Here is a 26,731-nt window from a genome sequence, read left to right as displayed (position 1 = left end):
TGGTGTGGCAATAAAACTGCTAGCACATTTGCAAAGCTAAGCAGAGTCCGGTATAATTTCAAATTGGATGGGGGACCATGTGCTGAGGTTCTTGTATCGCAGGGGTTGGACTCCTTGACCCTCAGGGTTCCTTCCAACTCAGCAATTCTATGTTTCTTGGCTGGCTTCTCTCTCACTGAACTCCTTTGAGTTCCTGAGTAGCTTAATCCTTTCCCAGCAACATGGACACAAACATTTATACTCCCTGCACTGGGTGTTTATATATGATTATTGATTATCTCTCCCCACCCCTTTGTTTTGTGTGTCTTGTTTTAATGCTGACATTTCAAAACACAAATTTTAATGTATTTCACAAATTATTATTTTTTAATATGTGTGTCTTTAGCTCTCAAATGTGTTCACATTGTGGCAAACATAGTTTTGTCTATATAATGTGTGAAACATCCTAATAACTACAGAGATGTGCACATTTGGATTTATTCAATTTTTGCTACAGAATAGGTCTTTTTCTTTTTCTACTTCTCAAGGGTTGTCATTATATATTCTGTGGTCCTTTCTCTCTACAGGCTTAGACCATAACAATAACCGGTTTTGGAAAAGTATATATAAACTTTTCCCATTTCCTTTGGGAAATATTTCTTCCTTTCTTCCTTTTTGCACATCTTTTGGGAGCTACTTAGAGTCTGCTTCCTTGTCAGGTTCACTTTACAATTTTTGAGCTTGCCTCTTGCACCCACTACCTGTGTTTCCATCTCTCCCTTTCATGAGAGCATATTTTCAGTATTGCTGCTTCAAACGCACACCACAGTTGTGAACCATCTTCCAATTGCAGAGAGGCACTCAGAATTCTTAGCAAATAGCATCCACTGTAACCATGGCAAATCTCAAGTTTACATCCAGATAGAAGGACTTCTAAAGCCTTTTCCATATGACGAAAAGCCTCCCCCCACCTCGGTTGCACCCTGATGTTCCTACCATGCAATCCCTCCTTCATGTACAATAAAAGGGAAAAAACACTGCATGTGCTGCGGGATATGAACTATCTTCCCCCCTTACTCTGGAGCTGCAGAATATTTCATTAATTTATTTACTTGTTACTTTTGTAGATGGCTCTTCCCAAGAGAGCCCCGGGCAATGTACAATCTGGTATCCAAACACAAAAGAGATATCATAAATAAAGCACAGTAACCAATAGAACTTTAAAATATCTATAAAACTCAGAACCATTAAGCACACCAAAAAACATCCACAGCTGTAAGGTATTAAAAGAAACTAACCACAGTTTGTAAAAGCTTGAATGAAATAAAACATTTCCAACTGACATCTGAACATGTAAAGTGAGGACAAACATCTCTCTAAAGGGAGGGGATTCCAATGCAGCACACTTTTTAAAGGCCAATTGATATGCACCGGGAAGAAGGAAATGGAGAGCTCTCAAGACTTTTTATTTTGTTGTCTTGTGATTGTGCCATTTTCAATCTGGCCAGGAATTGGGAACCTCCGGCCCTCCAGAACCTGTTAGACTTCAACTCCTCTATCAGCCCCAGCCAGAACAGCTAATGGTCATGAATATGGATGGCAGATAAATTTGATTCAGTTTGCATTTAAAGGTGAACTTTAAACGTACAAAATGAAGCACAGTCATCTTTCAAACCCTGCACTTCTCATTCTGCAATGCAGTAGCCTGCATGGGCTTAGCCAGGGGGGGTGCAGGGGGGCAGCTGCCCCCCATCAAGTAAATAAATAAAAATATTTAACTGACCAATTGCATCACAGATAGCTCAGTTCTGCCCCTTCCCCAACAAAAGTCCTCCCCCCCAACAAAAATGCTGGCTATGCCCATAGTAACCTGGCTCAGTAATGCTTTAAAAATAAACCATGTACTACAAAAATAATAGGGGACGCGGGTGGCAGGGGACGCGGGTGGCGCTGTGGGTAAAAGCCTCAGCGCCTAGGGCTTGCCGATCGAAAGGTCGGCGGTTCGAATCCCCGCAGCGGGGTGCGCTCCCGTTGTTCGGTCCCAGCGCCTGCCAACCTAGCAGTTCGAAAGCACTCCCGGGTGCAAGTAGATAAATAGGGACCGCTTACTAGCGGGAAGGTAAACGGCGTTTCCGTGTGCGGCTCTGGCTCGCCAGAGCAGCAATGTCACACTGGCCACGTGACCCGGAAGTGTCTCCGGACAGCGCTGGCCCCCGGCCTCTTGAGTGAGATGGGCGCACAACCCTAGAGTCTGTCAAGACTGGCCAGTACGGGCAGGGGTACCTTTACCTTTACCTTACAAAAATAATATGTAAAAATGAATTGTATTAGGCAGAAAGTGTGCATCAGCAGAGTTTCCACCAATATGTTGATGAATTTTGATGAGGGGTTTTTTAAAAAATGCAAGCTGATGTAGAAATGCAGAGAACTGGATTTAATATTGAGAGAAAATGACCAAGAAACCAAAACTGAAAGGAAGTTGAGAGTTAGACTCCTGTAATGCCCTGAGGGGGCACAAGTTCCCAGTCCCTGTGTAAAGCAAAAGTAGAGAAGGATTAGAGAAGGAATGGGCAATTTCTTTATATCTCCCTGCCCAGTGAGCGGAGTGGATTCTCCCCCTGCAAGCTGGTCAGGAGCCAAAACCTCCAGTTATGATGCCCACTCCACTTTCCCTAGGAAGGCTCTGGTCCCCTTCAATGACAAGTCTTAGTGCTGGGAATGAAATGCCAAAGAAGAGAAGTTCAGAATAGAAGGTTCCTCCCCACCCCCGCGCTGTGTGAGGATTCTAAGGAAATGCTAACCTAACAGTTTTGCACTCGCCATCTGAAGTGTAAAATAATATTCTTGAGAAACACAAACCTTCGTGAATTTGTACACCAGACATCCAAGTATTGGCATTCTTCATGCTTTTTCTCTGTGGATGTTAATCTACACAAATCCCTAAACTGGCCACTGGGAGGCCACTGAAACAGCCAGCAAATGGTAACATCCTTCATTTTTCCTATTGTCTTGGTGAAGCAATTGCAGGAGAAGGGCTGTGCAGTACCTCAAGTCCCAATTCCCACTTTTCTGAAAGTAATAATAGTAATGAAATTAATAAATAATAATAATAATAATAATAATAATAATAATAATAATAATAATTAATAACAACAACAACAACACATTCACTTTGAACCATATACTTTCCTCCGCTTATCAATGATGTTTCTGTGCATTGTTCACGTACTTCAGGCTCCACAACGAAAACAAAAAAGATTGCTGTCTGTCTTCTTCCCCTTTTGTTTTTGTGGGTAAAGTATTTCAGTGCTAATGCTGCCAGATGGCCCTTGTTCTAAGGGACGCCCATTATTTTAAACGATCGTCCCCAATTCCGGAATATCACATCTCCGCAACACATAATGGACCTCCCTTATTTCAAAACACTGTGGCTCTATAGAAGCCCATAGAACAAACACCACAGCTTTGCAGCATCCTTTATTATTGGAAATGTTGATCTGGCAGCCTTTGTCTGTTCTGTAGGTCTGCAAGCAAGAGTTAACACTGCTCCCTTATTCAGCCCGATGAGCCAAACTGTCGGGCCCTGTGCCCTGATTGTTTCCTGCTATCAGAAAACAAGGGCAGTTTCTTTCTGTGCCTTTTCCTTGTCTGTATTAACAGAAAAGCCTAATTGCATAAAACGTGGGGAGTCTTTTGCAACTGGCGTGACATTCAGCATGACTCACAAGAGCCTGACACTGCTTGGCCTGTCCTATGTAGCATTGGCCCCCAATTCGTTAAACTGAAGTTGCTACTCTAAAAGACTCCTAAGGGATCTGCTACACAGATTCCCTTCCAAGACTGAGGTCTTTTCCTTCCCTTTATTATGAAGAGTCAGGGTCAAATTAGATGGTTTTAGAGGGATGGGGCTGAATCCATGACTTCTTAGACCTCCTTCCTTATAACATCATCTACATTGCACTGTATCCTATGGCATGCTCTGGCATCAACCTTAAATATACCACCTTGAGTTCCATACTGGGGCGGGGGAAGTGCATGTATGATTGTCATTCCTATGTGTTTCCCCACCCCTGATTCTTATCAGTGACTAGCTGGCAGAAACGGGACAATGTGTCAGGCCTGATCATTTTGCTGACTGAGATAAAGGACAAGATGCATCCACCATCTCACACACTCGCACAGACACAAAATTATTTGTACAAAAGCTGACTGGACTGGGAGTTGAATCACACCTTGAAGGCTCCACCACACCTGAAGGCAGCAGACTAGCTTAGAGGGTTCAGCAGAAATGATGTGACACACATAACTCTGTTGGTCTGCACTTCTCTGCATTCTTTCAGCACCTGCCTCTCTCTGCTCAATGATAGGTCTGGCCCTGAGATGCCATGCCACACGCTGACTGAAAGCTGAATGGAGAGTTGCAGAGATGACAATAACATTGGCATTCAACATTGCACTATGATGAATGTTCTGCATTCAGCTTGCCAGACAGACTGCCCTCCCCCAAGTGCTGTTCTGGGGGTCCTCCTGACTCCCCCGAACCAATTCTTGGGGCATGGGGGGCACAGAGGAAGGAGAGGAGGAAAACCCCATTGTGCAAGCAGAAGTCTTTGTACAGGGCTTCCAATGATGCGTCCTGCCCAATAATTCCATCTTCTCACACGGGTGCCACAGATAATGGAATGCAGCTTCCTTGGCAAAAGCAGCAACCCGAGTCCAGCATTGAAATAGACCATTGGAAACCATATCCTGAAGTCTCCTAACATTTGAATAGATAAGTAACATCTTGCTATATTTTATTCTTGTGTCCTGCTCTTCCTTTGGAATGCTCATAGCTAGCCATGGGACTTATTTCTCAGTAAGACAATATTGGAACATAATTAAGAGCAGTCCTGCTGGGTCATAATTATGAACAGTCCTACTGGATCAGACCAAAGGCTTATCTTGTCCGGCATCCTGCAAGCCTAATTAGACCCACAAGGCCTCTGCCTTTGGTCTGCAGTGTGACTTTCTCTAAACCCTGCCCCTCTGCCATATGAAGCCACATGACATCTCTTGAGTCTGATCCCATTCAATGGGTCATCTCTGGATATTTTTGTACTTCTGCAAAACCTGGGTTTTCTCCAAGCCTGCTGATACCTCTGTCTCATTGTGTAAATAATGAAATTGGAGACTAAGTTTTTTATTAGTAAATTCTATAAAGGATGACCTCAATGGGGGAGTGGGATATGAGCTATTCTGACTACACAATTTGGCTTTTGCAAAGCTCGTAACCCGTTTGTGTGTCTGAGGCATTTAAGCAGTTGGAATGACTGCACAGTGTTAAGCTGGTGGCAGAAGTTTCTTCTGACAATCAGAAGAAACAAGAGACAAGCAATGACCAATTTATGTGTGTCCAATTGACGTGCGACCAAGTACGGTGCTGAACCTTGAAGTGACTTCAAAATTGGTAAAAAGGGCAAAAAAGCCATGAAAACAGCACTTAGCGATCCCATGAGCCTTTGCAGGTGTATATTAGGAGCTCTTTCACCAATTGTTGAGGCCTGTAGAGAGTTGGAGTTTGAGCAAGGAGGTTTGGAGGGAATGATTGTGACGAAGTTTGGCATCTGGAAACTTCTGCTGGTTTTTCAAGGGTTTTCAGGGGTTTGGATGTGTTTGCAGACTTTTCCAATGGTGTTTCAAGTAAATGTGATTTCACATAAATGCACAGTGCCTTGGAGCATAACTCCCAAGTAAATTGGGAAATGACTGCAGTTGTTGGGAGAGAGGCTTTGGGTATGTGGGGCCACAGAGCTTCACTAATTTGGGGGGATCCAAATTCAATGCCTTAAAGAGAAGAGCTAGTGCTACCAACAGGAGTGACTGGCAGCGTGAGACAGAGTCACCCTCCCGTCAGTGGTGTATCTGTTACTTACCAGGATGGTAGGGGTGGTGTCAGTGCACCAGTGGAGCCAAATAATTGCTCCAGCTGGTATACTGATATAGGTCTGACCTCAGTGCCACTATGCAGTGCCCTTTGGTGATAAGCAGCAGTGATGTTGCCCCTTCCTATTAATGAACATGGCATCCTGCAGCAAAGAGTCCAGGTATACTCATTAAGAAATACACAGGGGTCTTGTGTGTAATAATCTTTGGGACTTGCTGCCCATTAGTATTAGGCAAGTGCCTTTGCTGTATTATTTTCAGCATCTCACCACCCCCACCCCCATAAGCCAGCCCAGGAATATAATTTTAGCATTTAATTCTATTATATATAATTGTTTTACAATTGAAGATTTTATTGATATTTAAAAGGTTTATGTTAACTAGTTTTTCGTGTTTGCCTTTATTGCTTTTTAAAAATTATATTTTGGATTTTTTTCTTTGTAAACTGTTTAGCGGTCTTTTATCAAGTAAACTGTGTATCAGTTTCGTTCACTAAATAAATAATAGCACCAGACAGACACCTTTTGCTGTATTCCTTTCCATGTCTGCTTAAAAACATTTTTGTTCAGGCAAGCCTACCCAGGCATGTTCAAGTTACATGTGTGTTCTCTCTTTTTACCTGCTGTTAATTTTTAATCATCCTTTGAATGCTTCAAAACACCTGGGGTTTTCGTTTTGAGAATTTTAATGTTTTGTTTCATATTTTTGCACACCACTTAGGGCAGTGATGGCCAAACGTGGCCCTCCAGTTGTTTTGGGACTATAATTCCCATTATCCCTGACCTCTGGTTCTGTTAGCTAGGGATGATGGAAGTTGTAGTCCCCAAACAGCTGGAGGGCCATGTTTGGCCATCACTGACAGGGGGCTCTCTCACAATCAGTTATGTTAAATAAATAACAGTAAAACTGGGTGAAATCAAGGGTTCAGGACATCAGATTCCAGAACACACCCAAAACTGTGAAGGGGTTTGGCCTCCATAAAAGAAAAGCACTCAGCACTTGTTCTGTGGTATCCAGCCAAAGTTAGTAGCCTTTTCTAATTGTCAATTCACCCTGCTACCCATTGCACTTTGCAGAGTGCTATTGAGAGCACGTGCTGCATGCCTTCAGAAAGAGCCTTAACATAATTTGAAGTTTGGCCTGCAAATAGAAACTACTCTGATAGAGGTTGTGGTCATATGCAGAAAAATATCATTTACCACCACATTAGCAGTTACGGTTTCCGACACTAAAGATGGGAAATTCATAACCATCCTGTAATTTAGACTGTCAGAGAAATCAATCATACTTTAGAGTTAATGCTAACTGTAAAATCGAGCAAGAAGAAAAGGCTAACAAATCCAATATTTTCATCCACAGCCTGAAGGCAGGGGAATCAACTCCTCCCAGATAACATCCGAAAATCCAAACCCCACAGAGTGAAGTAAGCAGAGAGGAAAAGGACCAGAACCAGGTGATTGCAGACAAACCGATTTGAAATGACCCCACAACCCCCGAATTTTCACCCTTTTCTGGGGTTCAACTGAAACTATGTTTAGGGAGGAGTTGGGCCTTATGCGTAAGCTCTGTCCCAATCAATTGCAACCCATGTCTGCTCTGTTCTCAAAACATTGTGCAGCATGAGGAAAATTTTGGGAGGGGGGATTTTGTCAAAAGCTTTACTGAAATCAAGATACAGCATTCTTGCTAATGTTTGCAGGGACTTCCTGTGCTGCTAAGGCAGTCAGTGTGCCATGGAGAGGATGGGGTAAAGTACAGGCATTCCCTGGCCAAATACCTGCCCACTGATCCACCTGCCAGACAGTCAATCTTTTTAAAAGATGGAGCAGGGGATTGTAGATCACGGGTTCCCACAGGGAGGATGCTTTGTGAATTGGGAAGGGCTGCTGTGGACAATGGAAGGGAAGGCAGGGATTCTTCTGAAGCCTGGATCTGACACTGTAGTGGAGAAGAATTTTGGAACTCATGAAAGCTCACTGCTCCTTTGAATTGAGCTGTATAAACCCTCAGTATTTTGGACCTTATGATGAAGGGTGGGTAAGAAATCCTATACATAAATAAAACATCTAAGCCTCAGCCCAGTGGGTTTTGCTGGAACCTCTAGGGAAAATATGTAGACTGACCTCCGAGACAGTAAGATCCCACAGGCATCTGGCTGGCCACTGTGAGAACAGTATGTTGGACTAAATGGGCCACTGGCTTGATCCAGCAGACTCTTTTCATGTCCTTAATATATATACTGGAATCATCAGAGGCTGATTGTGTTTCTGAAGAAGCAGTCAAAACAGACAGAGAAGCGGCAAACACATTCCTAGCCCTCTGCCCAAGTTTTGGTTCTAAGGGGGTTTCTAAGCAAACGCCAACCACTATGAACTGGTAGAACAGAGAGACAGATTCTGTTGGGCTAAAACTCCCACCATCCCTGACTATTGGCCATGTGAGTTGGGGCCAGGGCTTTTTCTCCAGCCGGAACTCGCCGGAACTCAGTTCTGGCACCTCTAGGTGGGTGTCATTGCCAGTATAAGAGAACAAGGGAGCAACAAGTTCCAGCACCATTTTTTCTAGAGGTAAACATGATTAAAAAATCTGCCCTGCTGGCTGACTCCATTCCCCCTCTCTGAGGTACACCATCTTTAACATCTTGGAGCAGATGTAGGATATAAGTATAATAAATAAGCAAATAAATGCAGGGAATGAATATTTCTTGAGAGGAGCTGTTTCCCTACACACACAGTCTGTTTTTTTTTATTGAAAAAGTGTGTTATCTGGGCAGCCCAGGACCTCCTTCCACGCTGCCCAGGTTTGGCACATCAATATAGATTCCCCTGATTTCAGAAGAACCACTATGAGAAACTATTGAGACCCTGTGTTCTGAAAGCAAAGATGTATATAAACAGAACTATAACACACATCCACGTCCAAATCACCCTCTCACACAGTCACACCTTTTCTGTTTTATATGGAAATTGCCAACATTTCCAGAAAATCTACTTAGGCACTTGCCCATATCCAATATAAAAGGATCCTTGACCTCTGAGGTTGGCAGTTTGGTGGTAACGACTGAGTGGGTATCAAACATAAGCAGCGCTTCTGAAGCCTCATCTCCAAGCTGCAAATTGGAAATGCACTCCTGGTCCCCTCCATCAACAAAGGAGTCCCTTGATGTGTGATTCCACTCATCATCCTTCTTAAGCCATTATCAGACAGCTGAGATCAGGCTACAATGAATGAGCATGTGCCCGATTGTTAACATGTCAGACTTGCATTATTAAAACGGTGGGGGGAAGGAGAGGAGAGAGAGAGAGGAGAGGCATTGCTTTCTTTGCTCAGAGTCATTATTTGGGAAGAAATTAATTCTGAAAAATGCATTGCCACAGCTAGAAGGTCTTCCTGTGACAAAGCATCAAAACTGTACTGTTAATTTGGGTAATTATTGGCATTGTTTGCATTTTCAGTTGCAATGCTTGTCAAGTCATTATCTGTTTTCTCACCTTGACTGAACAGATGACCTGACTGCAGGCATTTTTTAAAAATAACAAAATAAATAATACTGACATCTGTAACACCCTTCCATTGTTAAACAAAATAAAACAGTTTGGTGTTGCTGATTTTTTTGTTTGTTTGTTTGTTTGTTAACCACAGTAGTTTCTTCTCTAAAATAATCACAGGGTTATAGGTGGGAATGATTAACCACTCACATTGATGGCTTATGCCTTATGTGTCAGTGTAGCTGTCCTTCAGATCCCTTCCATTCAGAACGTCAGTAGTTGGTATACTAGATAATGAGAGAAATCTGTCAATTTCAGTTTCTTTCAGTTTCTCACTTTTTAATCTTAAGTTCACTTCTCCACATTTCCATATCAGCTTGTGATTTTCTTTTGTTCAAGTCCTCATGAAAGCCTATCAGCATGTTAGTGTGCATTTCTCCAGTGCACACACTTTTGTACACTATTTCGCCTAATATACACATTTTTTTGCAAGCCATTTCCCTAACACAATGTATGTCTTTGTCCCTGATGCATACAAATGCATACACACTCTCCCCAGGGACATATTTTTCAGTATTCACTACATCACAAGATTCAGAGATGTGTGAATCTTGAAGGATAGCTGTGTTTCACTTTACTTAGAGTTTCAAGACATGCAAATTAGGTAGATACACATTCAGACAGAAATGGAACTGAATTTCTCCCATATCCCTAACTACTTGGAGAAAGCAGAAAAATCAAGGCACACCAGAAGTACCTGTAAAGTGAAGGAAATGCTGAATTACACAGAAGTCAATGGCTCAAGTAGCTAGCAATGCCCCACTGTGATTTCTAAGGCATTCTGAAGTGCATAGACATTACTTGTTGATTGCAACATCCAGAGATGAAGGGCCTGGGTGAATGGTGTTAGATCTAAGAGAAAATTTTCATATCTGACACAGTACTTTTCAAGCGACTGTAGAAGCAAAAAAAATAACATTTTTCATCCCTTGGCATAATGAATTCTATGTCTGTTAGTGATGAAGAAGGGAAGAAATTATTCTGATCACTTCAATCTGTGGAACTTCCACTTTCGCAAGTGCCAGGAGTCATTCCTTTAGTACCCGAGCTGTGGAACTCCCTGCCGATCGACATTAGTCACTACACTGCCTTAGAAACCTGCAGAAAGCTTGTACATTTCAACCAGTCTGGTTAAATTACATTTATTTAAAATGTCTTCTTGGTTTTACATTTGCTGCTAATGATAGTTTTATGCAGGGCTTTTTTTTGAGAGCCATGTGGTGTAGCAGTTAAGAGCGGTGGACTCGTAATCTGGTGAACCAGGTTTGCTTCCCCGCTCCTCCACATGCAGCTGCTGGGTGACCTTGGGCTAGTCACACTTCTCTGAAGTCTCTCAGCTTCACTCACCTCACAGAGTGTTTGTTGTGGGGGAGGAAGGGAAAGGAAAATGTTAGCCGCTTTGAGACTCCTTCAGGTAGTGATAAAGTGGGGTATCAAATCCAAACTCCTCCTCCTCTTCAGCTGAAATTCACCAGAACTCAGGTGGGCGCCATTGCCATTCTAAGAGAGCAAGGGAGGCATTCATAGGGAGTTCCAGCACTTCTTTTTCTGGAAAAAGAGCACTGGTTTTATGTATGCTTGTTATCGCTTTGTGTGCTTTAATCATGTTTTATATAAAATTGGACTTGTACATTGCTTAGAGAATTCTTTTCAGTAAGCAGTTTATACCTTTTCTAAATAAATGGTGTTTTCCAACAAGGTCACCCTGCTAGCTCAAGGACTTCCACTTACACGGTGGAACTTGTCCTCCCTCTTCTCCCCTGTGCATCCCCCAAATCTGTTTTGGATTCTCTCCCTCCACCCAAAAAAAAAAATTTAAAAAAATCCCTCTGGAACAGATTGGAGGGTGCAGTGAGCAGATGAAGGGGAAGTTCTGTTGCTCCAGCAGAAGTCCTTGTGCTAACAAGATTTCATGGATACAATCCAATGAAAGTAAGCAGCATGGGGCACTGGTCTCAGCTCCTGAGCAGCGGGATCTCACCTCTTCTAAGGAAAAATGAGGTTTGCTCACATGCTCTCTTGCCAGGTGGTCTGAAAACTTTATTCATTCTAAAAGGAAAGAACAGCTATTGCTGATTGGATCATATTGTACTCTTCTCCATTTTTCTGCACTTTTAGAAAAGCACAAGGGTAGAACACATGCTTTGCAGGCAAATTGCTCAGCACCCGACATCTCCAGCTGAAAGGAAGTGGTAGTAGCTGATGGGAAAGAAACCCTTATGCCACTCAGTTGCCACTACAGGAGAAGCCAAATCAAGCATCTCCACCTGGCATAAAGCAGCTTCCTGTTTGCATACAGAGTCCTGGAAGACAAGCAGGTCCGTATCAGTTTCAGCCGCTTGCTTGTTTAGCAACAGCAGCATTTCATCTTGCCTGCCCTGCAGCACAACTGTGGGAGCCGAAAATGTTGTTTGGACATATTTCCCATAGTTTGGAATGGATAAAGGAAGGAAAGGAGAATCCATTAGCTCAGCAGGTAGCTTATGTGAGCACAGCATACCTACGCTGGTTGAATGCACTCGTGAGATGGAGCACATTACGGGCCACTTCTCTCAACTTTTAGATGAAATCATTAAGCTTCGGATCAGTGTGGGAAGAAATCCAAAGGGTCATGTTGTGGAATCTCCTGTTCAGATGGGGCATGTGGGCTGCAATGAAGCTAATTATCTCGCTGTGCGCTCAAGAAGTTGCACAACATCCCTATTGGGATTTTTGCCTCCCACCCACCAGCCAGCCGCTTTTGATCCAGAGAGCTCTTTGCTACACATGCTTGAAGAAAACACTCCTGAATTAATGTGGCAGAGAAGACAGTGGTTTGTGAAACACAAGCCCAAACCTTGTGTAGACTAGTGGAACGTGTCTCAGGAGCTTGAGATAAGTGTCTGAAAGATTCCCCAATAGATAACTATATATATATTTCCTGCTGGGAAGAAAAATTGAGGATGCATTCATGAATAACTGAAGCTCAAGGAGTAGCTGCACCTCTAATGGGTGTGTCATTTTTCCTGGGGTTGTTCTTCAACTTATTGCCATGACAGGATAACTCAACTAGTTTGTGTGTGGTGCTGATGAAGCCAAGGTTGCAGGTTTGATCTCCACAAAGTGCACCTGCATATTCCTGCATTGCAGGGGGGTCGACTAGATGATCCTGAAGGTCTCTTCCAATTCTATGAGTCTATGAAATGAGTGACAAATCGAAGCAAGAGTGCTTGGCTATATGAGTAGCCCTACCACAAGGCACAATGAGGCAGTTGCCTCAGGCAGCAGATGCTGTTCTTCTAAAAGCCCCGGAGGCCTTCAGCTGTTCTTCCTCAGGCCTCTAGCTGATCTCTTTCATGGGAGGGCTGAGAGGGTTTACATGAACCCTGTTAACGTCTTAATTCTCGAAATGGACAGATACCAACAACAACACAACTGCAAGTTTAGTTTTAAAATTCAGTTAGATTGTGGAAAGACACTATGTAGTACAAGTCCACATTTTTATTTTGACATTATTATACACGTTTACTCAGCCAAGTTCAATGGAGTTCACTTCCAGAAGGGAGAGTATAGGATCTCAGAGCCAATAATTCCCCAGTGTTGCAGCTAGAGGCAAGAATGGCATATAGTTGCCTCTCTGTTGACCTCTGCAGGTGAAGAAGAGAGCTGCTGCTGATGGTAAGGGCTCTGTTGTGGTGGGAACCTTGAACTTCACTTTGGTTGGTTGGAGGAAACTACCACAAGCGGCAGAGAGCAGAAAACCCTGAAATGGGTCATTTGGGTGGGAGTGTCAACAGAAGCAGCAGAAATCTAAATTTTGGAAACTGAACCACAAAGAATGTTAACTCTAGTAACCTGCTAACAACATTTGGAGAGAAAGAGGCAAAAACTGGGATGGCGATTTATCAGGAGCAGGCACCCAGAGTGTGTGTGTTGAACATTTATTTAGCACCAATTGTAAACTAGGAACAATAGTTTTATGTGTTTTTGACACAGAGTAATTTAGTTTGGGGACATTAGCAACTCAACAACATCTTCTCCATGCAATGTGACACTGATTCTATTTTCAGTGTAGGTGCTGCTGCTACACAGCATGTTTATTTTGGTGCGGATGGCAAATGTTTCTGATCCAAGGCAATTACACCCTGGCATGCACTTTCATGTTTTGCTGCCTTGATTTAAAATTCAGTTTGTTTCATGCTGGCAATGATTTATAGTCTTGTACATTTGCTGGTTCTCTAAGTACAGCTGCTCTGCTAAGTTGATAGGGCTATTTGTAAATAGGCCAAATTTATGAACTGCAGCTCAAGTTTGTTTGTTTGTTTAAACAGACATCCAAAGAGACTAGGTGCTCTGTGTTTCTCACATGCCAATGAGAGCCGCAGACCAAACTATCCTAGACAACTTTGGAAATCTAACATTGATGAATTTGTTTCAAGCCATTATTGTCTCCAGTGACATATTCTTAAACAATTGATTGATGGAGCATAAAACTCTGTTTGCTCAGGAAAGTGGGACTGCCACCTGCTCTTTCCGCCTTCCTTTGAAAGTGTGTTTTAATTTAAAAGAGCTTGTCTAATTAAATTCACTGTTAGTGACAAAATTATCTCTTCATTGACAAGCCTCCTTAGCAACTCATTTATATTTTGAGGTCCATGTCTGTAAGAAAAAGAATTACAGGCATAGGATTAAGGAGGCATGTGTGTCTGTGTGAAGCATCAGTCAGTCTTCAGCATGCATTTGTTACAGATGAACACAATAAACCCTTTGGTATTTCAGTGGTTGGATATATTGCAGAATTTGGTGCCAAGAGCCACTGAACCCAGTTCATTATCACCACAACCATTACCAACTGGGAAAATGTTTATAATGGATGTAAATAATGACTTTACTTTCACATCACAGCTCCACAAGCCTATACTGGTTGTGGTGTAGTATAGTACATTACTTTTAAATAGGTTGATCCCATACTCAAGAATGAGAGTAAATATGTCACTCTTCCCAGAAAATATGGTGCTTTTGTCTTTCTTTGGGATTCATCTGCTTGTTTCAAATTTTCTTGACTAAAGATTTTTTAAAAAAACACAACACAACACAACACTTTTCCATTGGTGTATACAAAGCAAGAGGCCAGCTGAGTCACTGATTGGTATGACCTAATAGAGGCCAGATTCTTATGTTCCAGGTTGGATATTGAAAACATTCACGGGCTAGGGGTGTACGGAGCAGCCCAAGTTAATCTCTTTTCACTTTTTTCTGGTACTCAAGCACAAGTCCATTCCCTTCCTGTTTTGTGCAGATTTCTTTATTACTGAAAGAATGCATGAGTTCACATCGAAATGGTATGCATTCTTGCACACGTTGTTTGCATTTTCCCAAAATATGCATTTTCCCATTATTTTCAGTTTGCTTTCCTAACTTTTTTTTTGCACCAAAACTGCATTGCAAAATCCAGGTAGGCACATAATCCAATCAGCAGTTGTGTTGTTGTGCGCAAGCAAGTTCAAGATTACTGAACTGGGTCATTCTGCTCAGAAAATGATGACCAAATGCATTTTTCCACCGCCCCTATAGGGAATGACCATGGGTAGCATGTTCTGAGGAAAGGCAGATATTCTCAGAACTCATCTATGATGGCTATATTGTGTGCACCAGTGGATAGTCATGGCTTGGTAACTAGAAAAGACTAGATTTGGCACCATTTTGGCTAGAAAATACCTAGATTAGCTGAAACATTCCTCACCTCTGCACTGCAAAAATCAAAAGAAAATAATTTGTTTCACAATGCCTTCAATTTTTGTGAGAAGTATCTCTAGAAACCCAGGAAGCCACCATAGACATAATCAGACTGGGTGTTCAAACCCTTAGTTGTAAAATTTGCACTCTTTCTGATCCACCAGACATATGCAAATATTTTTCCACACATATAGTTGATGCATCCAAATCATTCAACATCAAAGTGATCTTGTTTAGAAATCCCCCAAATTGTTCAGCAATGGTGTGTAGATCCCAATTTTGAGTTGTGCACAATTTAATGGGATCTGGGCCACTTGTATTAGAAAGCAGAAACTATTCACTGTTCAAGGATGAAAAGCACATCAATTACATTTTACACATGAACTCCTAAAACATATTCTCTAAAAACTTTGGTATTTAATATACTAATATCTGATAATCTTTCAAAGTGCATATTAAAAAAAGTCGTCCCCCCCCATCAATCCCTCGTTTCTAAAAATCTCTCAGACGCTTAATTTGTCTTGGCTGTAATCCTAACTGTCATGGACTCTCAAAGGCTTTATTGTAATGTTATTGAAAGATGCAAATTGCCCAGTTCTTCAGAGCATCAATCTACTACGAGTAAGTGAGCGTCAGCAAGTTGTATACCAAAAGCATTGTGTCATAAATACTGCAATCCTCACAGCAATGCAATATTTTCCAAAGTTCTTGAAAAGATTATGATTCCATCTCCCTCCCACACATATTATCAAAGGATGTTAAGAATCCACTGTTCGAATCTCTTCTGCCTTTTGTACATAAAATGTTATTGAACATGCAGAGAACGTATTTCTGTCATAGACAGTTAAGATAACATTGAAATCATCTCACCAGTTTGAGAAATAATGGTGTACTACAAAGGTTTACAAACCATTAATGGGATGTTTTCCCTTGTAATATCTCCTCCTGTGCGCGGCTAATTTCATTTTAACACTATGATTCGAACACCAGACATACAATTACTTTCTGTTTTGGAGTGGAAGCCCTTTAATTCAAGGTCAAATTACATAAGCTTTATGAAGCATGATGAAGAGACAGTTACAATTCAACAAAGACTAGTTAAACCTTTAGTCTCTATAACTATTTTCCTCATTCTCTAATTTTTTTTAATTTTAGCTCCAAAGTTCTAAAAACAGCAAACTAATAGGTTTGACTCTCTGAAACAAAGGACAGCTCATTTTCCTGCCTTCAGAGCTGTTTGCACACGCATCCTGTAATTCACTTTTGCTCAAGTTAATAGCATCTGCCGAGGTAATTAGAAAATATAATGAAGTGCGGTTTTAGAATTTCACCTTGGAGCTCTCTCAATTAGTTCAGGAAAACTGAACAGGAATGTCTAGTAGTTTGAATGGTGCTGTATAAACTACACTAATGGGCTATTTGGAAATGACTGCTACTAGATCAAGACATCTGGTCCAACAGACCTCATTTAAAGGGATTGGAAGTGTCTTGAAAGCAAGCATAGAGGCAATCCCACAGTTTGGAGAGCTTTCACATTGGGCCATGTTTCCATGCACTTGGTCACATAGGGCAGTTATAATGTCAGAGGGTAAAGGAGGCCAGGTAAGGGCTAGAGTGAGGATAGCAGGTCTCCATCTCTAACCTCCATCCAGGAAAGCAAGAGTCATTATTAGAGTTCAATTACACATTCCAGCCGGGGGCAGGGGACACTGGATACAGCTGAATGCAGAGAATAGATGCATAAGTCTTTCGTGTGGTGGTGATGGAAGTTTATATCTCTGCCGCCATTGGATCCTCAAGACCCAGCAGAGCTTTTCTTGGTAGTGGAGTAACATGAACAAATGAGCCATGTTCGTCCCCACTAAGCCCCTCCAGGCTGCCGACTTAGACACTTCCACTACATGGTGGCTACAAATCAGCAAGAACTCCACCAGTTGCATTGCTGAAGAGTGAAATGAAATTCAGTAAGGACTGGTGTGATCTACACACAAAGAGCGGAGGAGGAGGAGGAGGAGGAGGAGGAGGAGGAGGAGGAGGAGGAGGAGGAGGAGGAGAGCTGTGGTCATGAATAAGGTAAAGGAAAAAGAGGACAGCAACAGCATTTTGGTAAAGGATTGTAACTAGTGGTCAAGGACACAAATCACTAGGTGGGCCTCCCACACATACCTCATTGAGATGAATAAGTGCTGCATGGGAGAACCTCCTTGTGAACGATGCCGAAACTGAACAAAATTAATCTATATGGAAACTGGGTGGAATCCCCTGCAGCTCCGCAAGTCACCTTCCACCCTATTTTTGAGGGAGGTTTTCTGGAGCTGATTTTCAGAGGTGGGCTGGTGCTGGGGGGGGGGCTGCAGAGGGAAATCTGAACAGGCAAAAAACACCTTCCCTCCCCTTTGATGAGCAGAGGGATAGGCAAATTGTGTCAGCTGCTGGGCCACAACCTCTTCTGGAAAACCTTCCAGGGGCCACATGTCAGCAGTGGGCAGGGCCAGAGGCAAAAGTGTGAGCAGCAATTAGAAACTAGGGTCATTTTTACTCTCTCGGCATGTCTCTCTCTAGTTCACCTCCATCCAGCCAAGCAAAAGTCATTACAGTGGTACCTCGGGTTAAGTAGTTAATTCGTTCCAAAGGTCCGTACTTAACCTGAAACTGTTCTTAACCTGAAGCACCACTTTAGCTAATGGGGCCTCCTGCTGCCGCCACACTGCCGGAGCATGATTTCTGTTCTCATCCTGAAGCAAAGTTCTTAACCTGAAGCACTATTTCTGGGTTAGCGGAGTCTGTAACCTGAAGCGTATGTAACCTGAAGCATATGTAACCCAAGGTACCACTGTATTATGGTTCCAGACAGTCAAGAAGCATGGAAGGACAACATGGTTGGCAAGAGGTGTGGCTGTGGAGGGGTGAAGTCTGGGGAGTGTTCCTAGGGCTACTCAGGCCTAGATTTGGTACCAGGGATGTGCTCCTCCCATCTTGCATTAGCAGATGCCTCTACTGGATCAAAAGCCTTTCTCTAAACACAAGGATGCCAGCTGGGTTACATCCAATTCTAGGTTACAAGAAGTATGCATGTATGGTGAGAAAAATCTTTTTCTTTCTTTGCTTTCCCAGCATGTGCCTTTGCTCGGGATTCTGTACAATATGCTCCTCTCTTTCCCCCCACTCTCCTTTGGGCTAAATCAGCTTAAAGCCACATTTTCTGGTTCAGTTGGGCTTACAGCTGACTCGGTTGATCATCTGAGACCAGATTAAAACAAATATTCTAAAAGCAAATAAATTCAAGTAATCATAGTGGTGTTAATTCATGTGTAGGGGCAAAGTGTGGGGTGGGGGTGGGTCCTAAAACATTTCAGTAAATTGTTCCCTACGGATTATTCACTCCACTCCATTAAACACCCATAAGCACACTCAACTATCAAATTAGCACCACTGAATTGTGCTATTTGTGATGGCTATTTTTATTCACAGCAAGCAGGAATCATTCCTCTGTGAAAAGCAAAGCATTTCGTGCCATTCTCCTCGTTTTCTTCTTCTTCATAGCACTGCTAGCTTCATAGAACACCATCTATTTTGGTTTCCTAGTGCTGAATACTGATCAAGCTATTCTCAGTGTGCCCAACTGCATTGCTTTGCATTACTTGTCATAAAATAATCTAACACATTGCATTCCGTGAAAATGTTTGGCACAAGTGTGATTTGTCACATGCCTTGAATTTAAGATTAATTTGAAAAAGAAGAATCAGTGCCTTTCCTCAGATTCCCCCCACCCCCAGCTTAAAATTAAGCCACATCTTGAACTCTCCTCAAATGCTGTTGAACAGGCAGCTTCCCTCCAACGATTCCACCCAAAAGCAAATTTCTCGGTAGCACTAATGACTTGCATTAAGCATACAGAGAGCTTAATTACATACTATGGTTCACTTCCTATTTTGCCACTCAGGCATTTAACTGGGGGGGGGGGGGAGTGGATAGTGAAGGAAATTGAACCCAGGTGAACACATTTTTAAAACCCACATATAGCTTTCAGGAAACACTCCAAATATTTCATGTTTTAAAATAACTAATGGTAAAGGATGTATACGAATATTATGGCAGTTTTGTCACATGACAATATGCATTCAAAAGAACAAACATGTTTGCTAAAAAACCTGCTTTGGGCTCAATGGAGCTCAATGGGGGGAGGGGGTCAGATACCACTTAATGTCCTCTCATGAGCCTTAGAGAAGCAAAATGGTTTGCTAAGCCTACAGCCATTTTCTGAACACACAATTTGCACTTGATAATTATGCTTCTTTCAGGTAGCCTGGTAACAAGTTTCTTCTGGTGATTTTAATGTTATCATCAAAGCAGCTAAATGACAGGTAGTTATGATGTATGAACGGTTACATTGAGAAGTCAGGGTAGAGAATGGAGGAGAAGAAAGGTGAATTGAGATTTTAGTTCACCCGTATACCAGTAAACCTCTGAAAAGTGGATTCAGAAAGAACATCTCAACATGTATATGAACAGTGCAATACCAAGTCAGTGAACAAATGGCTGTATCCATCAGCCTTCGTACGTGAAGTTTGGGTTGAGATCTTTTGGGACTGGAACTGTCCAAATCCAAAAGTCTGCACAGTTTGCTTACAACAGAGCCTTGCAGAAGTGTGCTGGCTATTGTTAGTTACTCAACCAACTGCTCACTGCAAATATGATTTCTCCATCTCTTGTGTGTTTGTAAATGTCACCTCAATCTGTATTTTTCAAAAAATCTTAAGGACGCATAGCATTTCAAATATCAGAACTGCTTGTTCTATCTGAAGACTCCCGGGACTATATCCAGCACTGTATATTTGTGGAATTTTAATGTATAGCATCTGAACTGTTGCAAAACAAGGAGAGTACACACACACACAGTACTAGTGGGTATAATTAAGGCTCCCAGTATTTATTATTATTTTTCCATCTAGAGCTACAGCCATCTTATTACTACTCTTGGCACCTTCGTTTTTTGCTTTTATCTATGCAGAAACCAACCCAAAGGAGAAGTCCTGCAGAGATTCTCAAGCAGCACATATATTTAACTGCAGACAGGAAAAAGGCAAATATTCCGCTCGTTCCCCGTGGCATACAGCATTAAAATCTTTATGCTATGCTTAAAGCAGACGCCCACCTACCCAGACAACCAACATTACCACAAGGGGGGAAACACTCCAGAAGGACTTGAATATGGTTCATTGCACACATCCTGCAGTAAACAGCCACTAGCCACAAGTAGCTGCTGTAGCATGTATACACATTTACACAGCATTATCGCCAGTGGAAATACTGGCAAGAGAATATTTGTTATGTTTCTCTTGCCAGTATTGAAAACATGGGGGAACCCTTAGAAATGGAAAAGTTTCTTCTTTGCACTTCTCCTGCACCTCTGCATAATCTGTCTTTGTTGCTACAATGTGCGTCTGCACAATGCAACTTCTCACTTGCTTCTTTGAGTCAATCTGTTGCTTCTTAATAACTGTGTTGCAGTCCTGTACACAAGCCACTTGGAGTCCGGCAACAGTTTTCAGACAGCAATATAGTAGCACATCAAATCTTCGCAAAATTAAAACAATTCAACAAAGCCTGGATACCCAACAAGCAGCTACCATAACTCTCAAACCTTAAACTCAAATACAGCTATACTAAGCATATGCACTGGGAGCAAACAGTACATCAGCTTCTAGTAGAGGCCGAATGCACAATAAGTAGAGAAGAAATCTGAAGACCAAAGTGGCAATACAAGAAACAGATGGGGAGTTGAGATGGGGGCTATTTTTTAAAAATGGGGAATTGCTTCTTGTTTAGGAAGCTAGTTATACACATTTCAAATGATGACAGAAATCTAACACAATGATCTTAAATAAATTTTAAGAAATAGTTATGTGTTGTTTTTCCAACCCACAGACAGTGACTAAGAAGCAATGTTAACCTCCTGAATAGAACTTTGCAGAGACTGCTCTCTAATTTAAAATAAGTTGAAGTCAATGGAGTGTGATCGGTATGAAAATCAGGACCAGGATGCTCAATATATGAATTTCAAGTTCAAAATGAACTTTAAATGATGTCCAAAGCCTTATACATCTCCAAACCAGGATACCTGGACCCCTGGCCTACCTGGCAGCAAGTCAGTATGTCAAGTCCAAAGTCCAAAGACCAGGGATCAGTCCAGGAAACATGAGTAATCCAAGTATGAGGTCCAGCAGTCAGGATACAGTCTAGAGTCAAACTTAATGCACAGTCCCACAGAAGTTCAAAAGCATCCAATTCAAGGTCTACCAACGTGGGTAGTTGAGCAGACACAACACCTCAGCTCTGCTTCTCATTTGTACTTTGTATGCTGATTACAGCATCTGGGCTTGAAGAGGTATGTGACCCTCACCTGTTATGAGCCTACTCCAGCTGAGGAATCATACACCATCTCCCTGAACTAGCAAGACCCACCTGGCCTGCTAGGGAGCTGGGCTGTGTGCCCTTGCCTGCCTCAGCCTCCTAGAATGCTCTTCCTCCTGTTCCCTATGCCTCTGAGCCCACCATGTTCATGGGGAAAGGGACTGCTTTGGCTCTGGTGATGGGTCCTGCTGCTCTGGTTCCTATGCATTGACCCCCATCCCCTCAACATCTTCCATCACCCTTAGAGTATTTCCTTCCCCATCCCCTGCTTGCTTCAGTGTGTCCCAGCCCTGGCTACACCCTTTACTGGGATCCTCTTCCTTCTCCCTGTGTATCAGTTCAGGACACCCACTCTGGTTCCACTTCAGAGAGATGGATTAAGGCCAAAATTCTGAAATTAGTCCATGCCCAGTTCAGTGCAGATGTTAGCTGTTTCTTCACTGCAGGAACCCATTTGTAATTAAATAAATACCAATCTTAGGGCTGCCAGATGACTCCCCAATATTTTAAACACTTTGCTGGATGCATAGGGGAAGAAAACAGCCAATAAAACTTAGTGTAAGATAGCAAGTGCAGCCAATACTTGCCTGAAGCTAGCTTTTTATGAATAAGTCTTTTGATGCCAAAGGCACCTCCGCCTAGCAACAAGTTGTGTTTCTTTTGTAAATGAAGTTTATATGGTTCATAACAAGTGGGGGGTGGGCAACCATTTAGAGCTCACAATTAAAAGCTAAATAAAAGCTAATCGGTTTTACCTAGGAAGTGAACTGCAACAATTCCTCAAGTCCCAAAGGGAAGCGGAACAATTGCCCTATCCTGAGCACCAACAATGTGAAATGGTTTTTTCCTTGTTTTTTAGTTCATGAATAACTCTTGGGAGCAGAAGCAACACGTAGCAGGATGACAAGGAAAGCAGACAAGTTGTAGGAGATGGAGACCAGCTCCCCAAGGCATCAATTCTCAAGCTGCCATATTGTTTCACTAGACCAAACCCATTTGGGATAAGGTAGTGACTTGCTTGACAGCTATATCTTATAAATTAGCACATTAGAAGGATGCCTTCACATTTTAGTGGATTTGCAATGCTGAATCGACCCTAAGGATGAATGTATCTGGGAGAAGCAAATTCTTGCTTTGATAAAATAAGAATGTTTGTCAGAAAAGAATCTGAAAGGTCACTTGCTTTCTTGACAGTAGTCTATAGGGATGAAGTCGCAGCCATACAATTTATACTGGTGTAATGGGCGCTGCAGAATTTTTTCTCTCTCATAATGTTGAGATTTTGACACAAGACGATCTCAGTTTTATTGACATTCTTCCATACTAAAGAGACAGCTGACCTCAAAACCATCTGCTACTCTAAGAGGAAAATGTTGTACGTCTGGGTTTTGGGGAAATGGCTAAATATTTAGTAATGTAGGAAGCTGTCTTGTACCAAATCAGACCATTGATTAATCTAGATCAGTATTGTCTGGCAGTTGCTCTTTGGGTTTTCAGATGGGAGGCATTCCAGTTCTAGCTGGAGACACAAGGGATTGAACAAGGGACCTTCCCTATAAGAATGAACCACATGAACTGAATGCATGCCCTAGATCATACCTGTGAATTGTCTACAATGTTCAGTGGCTCCATACATGCTAGGATTAAATTGCAGGTAGATACTTATAGGGACGTGGGTGGTGCTGTGGTCTAAACCACTGAGCCTAGGGCTTGCCGATCAGAAGGTTGGCGGTTCGAATCCCTGCAATGGAGTGAACTCCTGTTGCTCGGTCCCAGCTCCTGCCAACCTAGCAGTTCGAAAGGACGTCAAAGTGCAAGTAGATAAATAGGTACTGCTCCAGCAGGAAGGTAAATGGCATTTCCGTGTGCTGCTCTGGTTTCGCCGGAAGTGGGCAAACTGTCTGCAGACAAATGTTGGCTCCCTCGGCCAGTAAAGCCAGATGAGCACCGCAACCCCAGAGTCGCTCACGACTGGACTTAACTGTCAGGAGTCCTTTACCTTTACTTATAGGCCATTGTTTTTCAAGTTCTCCAGCTTCAGAGAAACATCTTGATTCTTCTGTTGCAGAGAACTGTTAGACTGCAATAGTATGATCTGTTCTTCCACCTTAGCATGTTATCATCTCAGTAGGCTGCATATGCAAATCCAGCCTCAGTTGTAACCATGTTTTATCTTACACATTTCAGCAGGCACACACAGGTCTTTTTGCTTCAATATGACAAGCTGCAGCTGCCAGCATTTCCTCTTGCATGTAACTATTGAAAGCATAGGCGCTCTACCCCACTTTACATTTGTTGACCCTAATTAAAATGGATGCATATATGAATGAGCATAGAGTCAAGGAGCAGCTTGGGTGTCTTCCCAAGCCACTGATTATGCCTCACCCTTTGACGAGCCTGTGACTAGACCCCATAAATTAATATAAATCCCATTGACATTCCTGACTGGTACCATCTTTGTAGTGAAGTAATCACAGAAGCTCTGTGCCAACTCCTAAACCAATTTCTTCCTTCATTAATTCAATAGTTTACAGTTTGCAAGCCATTGCCATTCAGGACCAGAGAACAGTGGCAGAATGACTCACACTTTAGAGATTTCCTCCTTTTGATGCACGGAGGAGACTCTCATTAGGTGAAGCTCACCTTATATGGTCATTCATTTATCAAACGGATGTAACCATTGTTTCAACTAAATTTAGGGGAAGGTGGACATGAGACACAGGACACACAGGGCAGTGGCGTAGCGTGGGGGGTGCAGGGGGGGCCGGCCGCACCGGGCGCAACATCTGGGGTTAGGGCAAATCCACAGGTTAGGGGGCGCAAATCCAGGGTTAGGGGGCGCAAATTACTTGCCTTGCCCCGGGTGCTGACAACCCACGCTACGCCACTGACACAGGGCATCTTTTTTTATGACTGTATTCCAGCTTGGAAATGTTTTCTGCCCCTTTGTGGGTTAAACTAAATGTGGATCATTTAGCTATGCTTACATCCACTATAATACTAAGGTTTCCCCATCAGCATTAACTGTGGGATAGTGAAAGGGGGGAACCCCTAATAAAATACATCAGAATCTATCCAGGCTCAGAATTCAGCAACCTGCAAACGCCAGGGTGAACAGAACAGATGGATCTTTAGCAAGCAGTGGAAACACATCAGAGCTGGTGCTTGCTTTATTTTGGGGGGAGCCAGTTTCATGAACTGGACTCCACAGCGGAAAAGGTTCCTCTTCCAGGTTATCACAGCTTATATTAATTTATTATAACCCTTAAGTTAAGTTCTCACACCATACAAGCAAATAACTGATGGTGTGTTTAAAATTTAGTTAAGTTATTACATATGGATGTAAATATAGACTTAGCATTGTTGCAAATACAAAAAATCTTCCACAGATGTTGCTGCACACTATACACTTAATGTAACATACATTTTGGTTTGAAGGTCTGTGGAAGACAGAAATTATACAGGTGTAGCTTCTTCAGTTGCAGTGATGGGAGAGAATCCCTGTTAAATGCTGGACTTTTACAGAGTTCTTAAAGAGATAGGCACCCTGTCCTTTTTGGAACCCTAATTCAAATGCCTCACAGAATCATAGAACTGTAGAGTTGGAAGGGGACGCGGGTGGCGCTGTGGGTAAAACCTCAGCGCCTAGGACTTGCCGATCGCGTGGTCGACGGTTCGAATCCCCGCGGCGGGGTGTGCTCCTGTTGTTCGGTCCCAGCGCCTGCCAACCTAGCAGTTCGAAAGCACCCCCGGGTGCAAGTAGATAAATAGGGACCGCTTACCAGCGGGAAGGTAAACGGCGTTCCGTGTGTGCTGCGCTGGCTCGCCAGATGCAGCTTGTCATGCTGGCCACTAAAAAAAAAACAAAAATTAAAAAAAACCTGTAGAGTTGGAAGGTACCAAAAGGATCATCTAGTCCAACCCCCCTGCAATGCAGGAATCTTTTGCCCAATGTGGGGCTTGAACCCACAGCAATGACATTAAGAGTCTCATGCTCTACTGACTGAGCTATCCTAAAGATGAAGTATATTGCCTGGCCACTGCATAAGAATGAGATTACAGGTTAGGTGAGCCCTGCATTTTCAGACTGAACAAGCCCATTCACATGTTACAAAGGGGTACTACAGGTGTAAACCAGTTCTGCATATGAGCAAGTGTTTGTGTGAAAGCACATATGTTGGCTTGTACAGCTCAGCTATTGTGTGCACAGATTATATGCTGGTTGATGTTACATGTGAATAACTGTGAGGGTACTGGACAGCTGTTTATACACACAAATTGTACACTCATTGAAAGTAACATATGGACAGAAGATAGGAATGGGGAATCTGTAACTCCCCAATGTGGCTAACCATCATACCTGACCATTGTCTGTACACTGGGAGATTTAGTCCATCAAACACCTTGAAGGCCAAGGATTCCCCACCACTGCTCTTAAGAAAATAGTTTTAAAAACAAGCAAAATTAACCAGGCACTCCTAGCATATCAAGCCTCTCATCATGGGTAAAAAGAAATGTATAACAAAAGAGACTTCTCTCCGTAGACAGTCTGTCTCCTTTCAAACAAAAAGGAGTTTTCCTGAGAGTTACAGATCTGCAAACAACCTACAATGTTGTTTTCTGGTTTTATTTTAATTTGAAGGGGGCGCTGTTTCATTGAAAGCATTTATCTTGACAAGATATTTGAAATTGTGCTTAAGGAAAAAGATGAAAATATAGGTTCAAGCATTTCCCACCTGTTTCTCTGCCGGTAAATTCAAGCATGGTCTGAATCGCAAGAGCAAATTTATGGGCAATGACTAATCGTTCAACAAGGCTAATTAATGCCAGTCAATCTGGGCCGTTGAGACACTCATGCCTAATTGTGCTGAGCAACCTGCTAGTCTTTAACAGTGCAGCAGCGCAGGAGGGATTCAGAGAAGGATTTAAAGCTCGACTGCTGTTAAACCGAATGACATTTGTCTCTGAGTGCTCAGCATGCAGGAAAGCAAACTGATCGCTGCCAGTTTCTATATTGCACAGTTGCCTGTAGTTTGATGGGTTGCAGGCTGCGAGTTTGGACAATGACTATAAATGCATGTTATGGATTTGTTTACCCAATCCCAGAGTTAAATATTGACACCACTAATCTATGTCTTTGTGAAAAAGGG

General features: G+C 42.5%; 1 long non-coding RNA gene across 3 annotated transcripts in view; it reads left to right on the top strand.

The window, feature by feature from the left end:
* LOC114595927 (uncharacterized) overlaps positions 1 to 26,731 on the top strand; it is a 118,975-nt gene that overhangs the window by 14,826 nt on the left and 77,418 nt on the right. For 2 of the 3 annotated variants that reach the window (XR_013392556.1, XR_003706379.2), the window contains exon 2: positions 7,264 to 7,357. This is a non-coding gene — a long non-coding RNA (uncharacterized LOC114595927). Of the gene's footprint in view, positions 1 to 7,263; positions 7,358 to 11,570; positions 14,711 to 26,731 lie in introns of those variants that run through there. The other variant, XR_003706380.2, reaches the window with a different exon arrangement.

This window comes from Podarcis muralis, chromosome 4, assembly GCF_964188315.1.
Source record: "Podarcis muralis chromosome 4, rPodMur119.hap1.1, whole genome shotgun sequence".
In the NCBI taxonomy this organism is placed as follows: Eukaryota; Metazoa; Chordata; class Lepidosauria; order Squamata; family Lacertidae; genus Podarcis; species Podarcis muralis.
This window is presented reverse-complemented; position numbering and strand designations above follow the sequence as displayed.